We start from the raw sequence: 8,219 nt of genomic DNA, 5'->3' as shown, positions 1-8,219 counted from the left end.
TTGTACATAACTTAAATGCAGATATGCAATAATAGAGAATATATCTTCTTCTCAAGAATTCATGGAGAGGGCTGCCCTGGTGGCGCAGTGGTTAAGAGTCAGCCTGCCGATGCAGGGGACACGGGTTCGTGCCCCGGTCCGGGAAGATCCCACATGCCGCGGAGCAGCTGGGCCCGTGAGTCATGGCCGCTGAGCCTGCATGTCCGGAGCCTGTGCTCCGCAATGGGAGAGGCCACAACAGTGAGAGGCCCGCGTACCGCAAAAAAAAAAAAAAAAAAAGAATTCATGGAGAGTCACAAAACTTCACAAAAGAATATTCAAAAGTTCCATAAAGTAGAAATCACACCAAAAAATTTAAACATGTATAAAAATAATAGAATGAGTATAAATGAATTAAATTCTCAACTTAAACAGCTAGGAAAAAAAAAAACCCCAACAAACTGAACCAAGAAAGCACAAGGAAGGAGATAATAAAGACAAAAACATAAATCGATGGAATATGACATAGATACATAATTAAAACTTCTTAGGAAAGAATCAATGAAAGGAACATAACTAACTTTTGAAATGAAGGAAATTTAAGAAGTCTTATTTATGGAGAAACATGAGCCTAAGGCTAGAAACAAGATAAGGTTGCCATTGTCTCCACTACTGCTTAACACTGTATTGGAAATATCAGCTAATGCAGTCAGTCAAGAGAAAACAATTAGAACTAAAAAGTGGAAAATAAGTAAAACTATTTCTATGTACAGATATTATACATGAAAGACCCAACAGAATCAATACTATAACAAAGAAATAATAAAGGAATTCCTTGAGATAGCAGAAAATAAAGCTAACATACAAAAATCAACAGCCAACTGCCAGTCAGCCAACTGCTGGTAGTCTTCAAGAAAATAAGGAGCTAGAACCAGATGTAAATCAACTAGGCCTCTAAGCACACTATTGAACTGGACTAGCAATTTTTTTAGAAGAAAAACTTCCTAATTTCTGAAGAACAAAATGAGTTGATTTATATAACACTGGGAGTAGCACTGGGATAAAGCAAATAAATAAATATATTAATGTGAATAGGAAATAAGATTTTCAGTCTGAGAAGAAATATATAAAATAAAAGAGGGTATGGAAAAACGCTGTAATGATTAAATTGGAATTAGAAATATCAGTATGAACTTATAACTTAAAATTTATATATTTCTTAATTCTATCTAATGTCACCACAATAACAATGAGCATACATGGTGCCAAGATCTTGGTGGTTTCTAAATACCCTACTACCCCACTAAAAGAGACCAGAGCTCTGTGAAGAAATGACTAATTCCAGGTCTTAGAAGGGAAAGTACAAGATGACACTGTGAAATCTTATGCCAACGATCAAGTAAGTGTTCAGTCACCAATGGAGCCATGTCAAAAAGAAACAAGAACAACTTGAAAAGGATCCTAGTTGCCAAATTTGGGATGATTTGAACGTGAGAAAGAATAATTACTAGAGCTAAAAAAGGCATTTAGCAAGATGCCGGGACACAACATCAATATACAAAAATCAACTGTATAGCTGTGCTAGCAAAAAACAATCTGAAAATGAAATTAAGAAAACAATTCCAATGTTACAATAACATTAAGAATAAAATACTTAGCAATAATTTTTTTTAAAAATAGCAAAAGACTTGTACACCAAAAGCTACAAAATATCAGTGAAAGAAATTGGAGAAGAATTAAATAAATAGAAATGCATCACATGGTCATGGATTGAAAGACTTAATATTGTTTATATGGCCATACACTCCCAATGGATCTACAGATTAAATACAATCTCTAGCAAAATCCCAGATGTCATTTTTTGCAGAAATTGAAAAGCTGATCCTAAAATTCAAATGGAAATTCAAGGGACCCAGAAGAGCCAAAACATTCCTGAAAGAGAAGATCAAAGTTGGAGACTCATCAACTATACTCCAATAAAAATTAAAGAAACAAAAAAATAGTTTAGAGACTCACATTTTCTATTTCAAAATGTACTGCAAATCTATAGTAATCAAGACTGTGTTGAACCGGTTTGCAAGGCAGAAATAGAGACACAGATATAGAGAACAAATGTATGGACACGAAGGGAGGAAAGCAGTGGTGGGGTAGGGGGGATGAATTGGGAGATTGGGATTGACATGTATAACTAATATGTACAAAATGGATAACTAATAAGAACCCTCTGTGTAAAATAAATAAATAAATAAAAAGTTTCTATGACCTGGGAGGAATGGTTCTCAAAACAGAATTTAATTTTAGGTACAGAAAAAAAAAAAAGACTGTGTAGTGGGCTTCCCTGGTGGTGCAGTGGTTAAGAATCCACCTGCCAATGCAGGGGACACGGGTTCAAGCCCTGGTCTGGGAAGATCCCACGTGCTGCAGAGCAACTAAGCCCATGTGCCATAACTACTGAGTCTGTGCTCCAGAGCACGCGAGCTACAACTACTGAGCGCACACGCCACAACCACTACACGCCTATAGCCCATGCTTCGCAACAAGAGAAGCCACCGCAAATGAGAAGCCTGTACACCACAACAAAGAGTAGCCCCTGCTCACTCACTGCAACTAGAGAAAGCCCATGCGTGGCAATGAAGATCCAACACAGCCAAAATTAAGTAAAATAAATAAATTTTTTAAAAATTAAAAAAAAGATTGTGTAGTACTAGCATAAGGATAGACATATAGATCAATAGGAGAGAATTGAGTCCAGAAATAAAACCATATATCTATAGTCAGTTCATTTTCAACAAAGGTACGAAGACAACTCAACGAAGAAAGAATAGTCATTCCAACAAATGTTGCTGGACAATTGCATATCCACATGCAGAGGAATTGGAGCCCCTACCTTATGCCATATACATAAATTAACTCATAATATTTACATCAAAGACCTAAATGTAAGAATTATAAAATTCTTAGAAGAAAACATAGGGATGAATCTTTTTGAACTGTGGATTAGGTAATGGTTTCTTAGATATGACACCAAAACACAAACAACAAAAGAAAAATTAAGTAAATTGCACTTCATCAAAATTAAAAACTGTTGTGCTTCAAAAGACACTATCAAAAAAGGTGAATAAAACAACCCATACAATGGGAGAAAATATTAGAAATCTTATAACTGATTACAGTCTAGTATGTAGTATATAAAGAACTCTTACAACTCAACAATAAGAAGACAAATAACCCAGTTTTTAAATGGGCAAATTATTTAAATAGACATTTCTTCAAAGAAGACGTACAAATGGCCAATAATGAAATATGGAAAGAGGCTTGACATCATTAGGGAAATGTAAATCAAAATCACAATAAGATCACATCCACAAGAATAGCTATAATAAAAAAGACACAATAGCAAGTGTTGGCAAGACTGTGAAGAAATTGGAACCCACTGGAACTCATTGCTGGTGAGAATGTAAAATGGTAACAGCCACTTTGGAAAACAGTTTGGCCATTCCTTAAAAAGTTAAACATAGGGTTACCATATGACCCAGGAACTTAATTCTTTTTTTTTTATTGGAGTGTAGTTGCTTTACAATATTGTGTTAGTTTATACTGTACAGCAAAGTGAATCAGCTGTACGTATACATATATGCCCTATTTTTTGGATTTCCTTCTCATTTAGGTCACCACAGAGCACTGAGTGGAGTTCCCTGTGCTATACAGTAGGTTCTCATTAGTTATCTATTTTATACATGTATCAACAATGTATATATGTCAATCCCAATCTCCCAATTCATCCCACCGCCCCCTTTCTCCCTTGGTATCCATACATTTGTCCCAGGAACTTAAGTTTTAAGTATATAATCAAGGGAATTAAAAACATATGTCGACACAAAAACTTGTACACAAATGTTCATAGCAGCGTTATTCATAATAGCCAAAAAATGGAAACAACCCAAATGATGACTGGATGAACAAAATATGGTATATCCTATATAATAGAATATTATTCATCCATGAAAAGGAATGAAGTACTGATCCATGCTACAACATGGATGAACCTTAAAAACATGATGCTAAGTGAAAAAGCCAAGCAAAAAAGGCTACGTATATTGTTCCATTTATATGGAATGTCCAGAACAGGCAAATCCATAGACAGAAAGTAGATTAGTGGTTACCAGGGGTTGGGGAGAGGGAGGAATTAAGAAATCAGTAAATACTCAAAATAGTCAATACATTTTTAAAGTTAAAATTTTTTTGCAACTTAGTAATTAAAATTTTTCCCATCTGTAGAAAAGCTAAAAGAATACTACCCCTGGTGCCCTTCACCCAGAGTCATCAACTATAAACCTTCTTTTTTTTTTTTTGCCACATCTCCTTGATAACTGAAGGTCAGCTTGGCTAGATATGAAATCCTTGGTTCACACTTTCTTTCCTTGAAAATACTGTGCTATTGTTGGTTTGGATTGTACATTGAATCACTTGGTCTTTTTGCCTGAAGGCTTAGAGGAGTTTTCCTGGACATACAAGAATATATCTTAAAGTTGACTATTCTGAGTCAATTTTCAAAGTTCCATGGTGTAACTTTCAATATACAGTGTCCTTTTCAATATATAGATTCAGGATTTATTTATTTATTTATTGGTAAGTTTTTATTGAATTATAGCTTTAAACATTGGCTTTATTATTTGTTTTTCTTCTTTACAGAATCAGTTATAGGTGTATGAGGTCTTCTTTGTCTATCTTCTATAGCCATTATTTTCTTCCTGAGCTTTTCACTTTTTCTTATTTTGTTTCATCCTCATGGGAATTTCATTTCACTTTTCCATATCTCCTTTGTATACTTTGTTGAATCTATTCCCTCTTCTACAGCTTGTAATTTAGTCCTCATTTTGCAGATCATTGTCATTTCAATCACTTTCTTTTCTGCATTCAGTCAATTCTTATTCCACACCTTTTTTTGTGCCCACTTCTCTTTTGCATTTGTGAATTGCTGATTTGTGATGTTTTTTCATAACTTTTATGCCTTGTCTAACAACATATGATTCATGTTGGAGTGCTGTACTACAGTTTCTTCTGGTTTAAGGTTGGGTCTTGGGTGTTTTCATCAAATGAAGATTTTTGATTCTCTATTTCCTTTTGAAAGTTACTTTGTGTGGATGTTGTCTGCTTTCACCTGTTCATTTTCAAGACCTTTGGAATTTTCTGGACCAGATGTTTCTACGGATAGGGTTGAAGGATTTGAGTGACTTACTAGTTTCTTAGTTCAAGAGTCCCCTCTTCAGTTGGTACAGTGAAATACAATTCTTTAACGAAGAGGCTCTGTGGGATAAGGGAGGATGATTAGGGAGAGTTTAGAAAAACTTAATTTCCACCAACTTCTTTATTCTTCCGTCTTCGTCACTAACTCTCCAAGAGATATCGCCTCCTTCCAAGCTCCTTGATCTCTCCCAGAAGCTACACCTCTTCATACACGTTTAGAAACATTTAGACCCATGTACCTTCAAGCCCCTTCCGTCCCCCATTAGTGAGGTCTCTAATCCAGCATGGCTGTTCTCAGTATTTTTCCACTTAGTGTGGGACTCTCTGGGATGCCACTGCACTCTCCTTTTTCCAAATAATCCCTGCTTCACTCTCCATTTCCACATGGGCTCCATGCTACTAATTACAGATATTTATTTCTCCACTCAAATGCAATGAGAGTTTGCAGTCTTCTGTTTCCTGGTTATGTGGTAGATTTAATTGTGTTATGTGGTGAGTTAATTGTGATTTTGGTTGCTTTCCTTGATCTCTATAGTTTGGGGAAGACATATAGAAACAGTAAGATTGAGGCATGTCATTTTCAAAGAGCCCTCACCATCTAACCTCTATTGATAAATACCAACATTTATAAATTTTTAGGTAAGGTTTTCATATGAACACTAAATAATTGGGCTGTTTTATTGGCTTCATATGGGGGAAACACAGCAGTTTTTTTAATATATATACAGATAGAATATGGAAGATGGTTCATTCAGGTCTTTAAGCAATATTAGCCTGTACCCCCTTCTCCCTGACCCTGCTGGGCTGATAGAAGGCTTCCATGTTGTGCTGAGTGCATATGATCAATGTGCCCAGGGTACATCTTGGAGGTCAACATGTCCAGAGTAGTCTGAGGTGGTCAGTGCACCCAGGGTGGTTGATGGAATATAACATAGTGGATCTAGAGTGGTCAGTGTATTTGGGCCATTACTGTGAAGAGAGTGGCTGATCTGTCTTGACTAATCTGGATATGGACCATTCCTTTTTGTATCCCTGATTCCTCCTCGGCAGGGAATCATTTTCTCAGGGTGCATGGACTTAGAATGGGGGGGTGCAAGACGGCAACGCCTGATGGGATATGAGACCTTATCTCTCCATGGGAGGTCTTCTTGCCTTGTTAAAGGGACTGGCGCTAGGATCCTGACTAGGAGAAAAGCTGGTTACAGGAGAAACTCAACACTGCTCAGGTCCTAGTCACCTCCAGGTGGCAAGGCTCTCCACCCTGACTCCTGCAAGTCCTGCCCAAGGCCAAAGATGCCTTGATTTCAGGGCCCTTAACTGTGGTCCTTCTGGGTCTTTGGGTAGTAAGAGTCAGAATGAGGAAGAACAGCTGAATAATCATAAGTGAGCACTGGAGTTGAAGTCTTCATTCTACCACTTACTGAGTAGGTGGTCTTGAGCAAATTATTTAATTTCTCTAAGCCTGAGGTTCATCATCTATAACTGGTATACAATGCTTGGCCCATTGCCTGTCACCACAGAGTAAATCTTCAGTAAACTGTAACTGTTATCTTCTATAACATATGCATATATGTACACACATATACATATATAATTCTATTTACACACACGTATATAAAATGCATATACAACATAACTAGTTTAGGAAGGTTCCCTCACGTATGGGTATGGTTTTCGTTTAATTATTGGTTGCTTACATAGTCAGTGGCTGAAATGAATATGGGGAAAATCATACCCAGTTGAACTCTGGGAGAAAAAACCCAAGTGATTTATTTAAGCAGGTGGTGTTCTCTGATAAAGCAAAATTCTATATAACTATGCATTTCTTTTGGTCATCAAAATTAGAAAATCGTCCCCTTCATAGTGCCTTACCCTTACATATCTTACCCCCTCACTTCATAGATCTCTAGACTAAGACCCTCATTCCTACCTCCTGAGTGCCTCTGATCCAGAAGTCCCACACCAGCTTAAAATGATATGCTGCTTGGCCCGTGCAATGTTTTCTAACCTTTAAATTGCCAATATTTAAAAATAAGACTTCAAGGGAATATATGTCTATGTATGGCTGATTCACTTTGTTGTGCAGTAGAAGCTAACACAACATTGTAAGGCAACTCTACTCCAATAAAAATGAATTAAAAAGCAAAGATTTCACACAGTGGCTCCCTTTCAGCAAAAGCAGTGTCCCCCACACCACCTCCCCTCACTCTCGTTTCACTCATTTTTGTTCCTTCCTGACTTCTCCCTTGGAGGCATTTAACTCTGCCCTGGAGGCATTCATTATAATCCAACCATTCCTTTTTAGTGAACCCTACATCTTAGTTCAGACCTGTAGTACAATTACAATTTTATCATGCAAATCGGATAAGTCACTTCCCAGCAGAATCTGTACTGTCTATTGCAAATTTTAAGACCAGGTCAATGCAACTTGATCTTACTTTTATCTCCCCAGTCCTGGCCTCCACCTGGCATACATGCTTATACTTCGATACACATCTCATCCCCTTGGCCTGCGTTCCCTCTTTCCTGCATCACTCAACTCAAATATTAACTCTCCCTTGGTTTCTGCTTAGCCAGCCAAGAGTCACTCCACCTATATTCTGTCAAGTGTAATCCAGTGATTAACTCCAACAGTTACGTGTAGTTATTTAATTGTGTGCATCCCCTCCAGGAGACTGTAAGGAAGTCAAGGACAAAAACTGGGTCTTATTCATCTTTGCAGCCCCACAGCCTAATAGTGTTGATAAGAGAAAGTTCTAACTGGATGACATACTCATCTTGGACCCATTTCTATCAGTCAGCTTGGGATGAATTATGCTATGGTACCAAACTCCACCCAAATCTTAGTGGCTTATAAAAATAAAGGTTTGTTTTTCATGCACACTACTCGTCCATCATGGATTGGCTGCATCCCTGCTCCAAGTCTTTACCTCAGGATTCAGGTAAAAGAAAAGCACCATAAGGCTGCCAGTCTCATTACAGAGATGGGTGCC

The sequence above is a fragment of the Mesoplodon densirostris genome, chromosome 2 (genome assembly GCF_025265405.1).
Source record: "Mesoplodon densirostris isolate mMesDen1 chromosome 2, mMesDen1 primary haplotype, whole genome shotgun sequence".
Classification (NCBI taxonomy): domain Eukaryota; kingdom Metazoa; phylum Chordata; class Mammalia; order Artiodactyla; family Ziphiidae; genus Mesoplodon; species Mesoplodon densirostris.
This window is presented reverse-complemented; position numbering follows the sequence as displayed.